This window comes from Branchiostoma floridae, chromosome 18 (assembly GCF_000003815.2).
Source record: "Branchiostoma floridae strain S238N-H82 chromosome 18, Bfl_VNyyK, whole genome shotgun sequence".
Lineage (NCBI taxonomy): Eukaryota > Metazoa > Chordata > Leptocardii > Amphioxiformes > Branchiostomatidae > Branchiostoma > Branchiostoma floridae.
This window is the reverse complement of record NC_049996.1, coordinates 13,201,538-13,204,144: the sequence shown is the minus strand read 5'-3', so window position 1 is coordinate 13,204,144 and position 2,607 is coordinate 13,201,538. Positions and strand designations below refer to the sequence as shown.

General features: G+C 42.0%; 1 protein-coding gene and 1 long non-coding RNA gene across 5 annotated transcripts in view; one reads left to right on the top strand and one right to left on the bottom strand.

Moving 5' to 3' along the window:
* On the bottom strand, nucleotides 1-817 carry LOC118405916. Its single transcript, XR_004829957.1, has 3 exons — nucleotides 729-817; nucleotides 263-371; nucleotides 1-36 (listed from the first exon to the last, which is right to left on the bottom strand). It is a non-coding gene; the product is annotated as an uncharacterized LOC118405916 (long non-coding RNA).
* The window catches only part of LOC118405913 (dipeptidyl aminopeptidase-like protein 6), a 239,590-nt gene that overhangs the window by 56,004 nt on the left and 180,979 nt on the right, over nucleotides 1-2,607 (top strand). The window lies entirely within an intron of this gene.

Below are 2,607 nucleotides of genomic sequence, written 5' to 3'. Positions count from 1 at the left end.
AGGCAACACGTCTGATCTGTAGAAACCACAAAATGCCTGGAACAAAAAGGAACAACTTCATTCTGTAATGGATCACAATGTTACACATGAAAAGTCAAAAGGAACTAGAAAAAAATCATTGTTCTTAGAGGATCACTCCTTAAACTTCAATACAACAAATGCTTTAGTTGTTAAGTTGTAATGTACCTGAAGGCAACATATGACTATTTTTGAAATAACTCCATTGTTATACTCTGTACAGCAAACAAATGAATGTCCTGACCTTATCCAGCTCTCTCTTCACCATACCAGGGTTACACTGTTCTGTGTAAGTCCTGTACTTCAGGGCGTCAATGGCTACTACCTCTGTACACCTTCGGCCCCATGTGTCTCTGAAATTCACCAGAAAAATTTCAAACTTCACCTTCAGTGCATCTCAGAGGGCAAATCTTTTTCAATCATCAACCCATATTCAACCATCAGTATAACTGCTAAATTTGGAATCATACAGGTTTTTCTATTGCAAACCTATGACTGTTTGATGTAACAGCTAATATTTTGTTTATATTTTTGCTGTAACAGATAATACTTTGTTTATATTTGCTGTATAAGCTAATAAAATGTATGCTGATGTCCCCACAGTTCTAAGCTCTGATTGGTTCATGGCAGAAGAAGAAGTAAAAGAAGAAGAAAACGAAAAACATACCAGCAAAAAAGCAGTTGAAAATAATAACTCATGGAAGTTGTACCTTGTTGTCTGGTCCTGATAGTCCCCTGCCCACTTGTAGGTGTCTGAATACCCCTTGTAGCAGCTGTACTGCTCAGCACCTGCCACAAAACAGCAGCATCTTTATACCCCCCTCACATTAGGTGAAAATCGATCGGACGACGAGTCTGCGAGCTCTAAATTACGAGGAGGCATGACCCTCATGCGGAGGAAGAAATAGCAGAGTTCCCCTTTCCCGTGAGGGCCATGTCTCCTCGTAATTTAGAGCTCGCAGACTCGTCGTCCGATCGATTTTTCGCCTAATGTGAGGGGGGGGGGGGTATTAAAATTTCCGCTACCTTGGTCATTAACTCCAGCCAGCGAGAGATTGTGTAAACACAGGCTAGGGTAAACTTTATTCGGAAGCAAGTCTGCGCCTAAAATCGAAGATTAACATGAACTAGACATTACATAAAGATGTCTCACAAATTCACGGTCGATATCATGATATATTTACTCCTGTGCAAAGTGCCCCGAGACGTGATCCATGAAACATGTGGAACCACTACAGGGGGACTTAATCATAGAGAAGAGTTATTTTTCTTGTCTGTACGCATCGTCCCTGTGGGGGGATTTTGCCGAGCATGTCGTGAAAAACTAGTTGAAGTCACTCCTGATGGAACTCACCTATCCACCAACGATAAAAGGGCCTTCACATTGAAACCATAGACCATTTCTAGGCACTGAACTAGGCTCACTGTGGCAGCATCTCTTCTGCCTGATAGGGTCTTCACACTGAAACCGAATTACTAGTAGCAGGAATCAAGCAGAACCAGCCGGAATGAAGTATTTGCAAAATTTGTGCCACATTCGGGGCCATTCCGGACGGTAGTACCCCAGCAAACGTTGAGGAATATTTTACAATAATGTACAATGATATGCAGTAAGAAAACAGGTACTTTTTTTCAAATGAATCAGTTCATGAAACAATGCATAATGGTTAACCTTGTCAAAAGCCTTAGAGATGTCAAGGAAGCAGACGAAAACGGGAGAACCTTGGTTCTTAAGACTTAAAGTAGCAAATAATCTCCTTAGGAGCAAAAATACACATGATGTGTTTTGATGGGTTCGCAAGCCAAATTGATTCGCTGGGAAAGTCAGATGCATCTCCAGGCGGTTGAGAAGAAGCGATTCCAATAACTTGAAAATTGGGCAAGAAATAGCAACGTGGCTATAGCTATTCATGAAAGAGGGTTTGAGGCTTGTTTCTTGATTATTGGGATAAGAATCACCCTAATTAGATTAGAGGAAACATGACTGTGCAAAAAAATTGTCAAACATGTTGCGTTTGGCGTGGCGTAACTGGAGCGTTCGAGTCCGAAATCTATAGGCCCTGAGTTCGATCCCCGACGTGCCCTTGGCGTTGTGCCCTTGGGAAATGCACTTTACACGACCTTCCTGACTTCACCCAGGTGTAAAACTGGGTACCTGACTTCTGTTGGGGAGGTAAAAGACTACCTTTACCTTCTGTCTGTACCGTGTATGTGGCACTGTTAATATCCGATACAAAAAAAAAAACAAACTTGAGTGCAGTACCACATTGTCATCGACTATCTGAAAACAAATAGAAAAAAAATGGCCAACAGCACGATTCCACGAACAAAAGTGAAGAACAACAATATAACAGTCATAAAACAGCCATGGCGACCGCCCTGGCGGTCATCTTGAATAGAACATGGTACCACATCTGTAAACAGCGACACCTATGCTGCAGTACAATGTGCACTAGTCAAAATTGCCCTTAGTGAGGGGACAGACCGTCATTAAAATTTCCTGTCTCCTAACGACATCAATATCTGTGACACGAGCAAGCAATAGTGACCTCTGACCTACACCACCAGAATAGAGGTGATCCTCTAGTC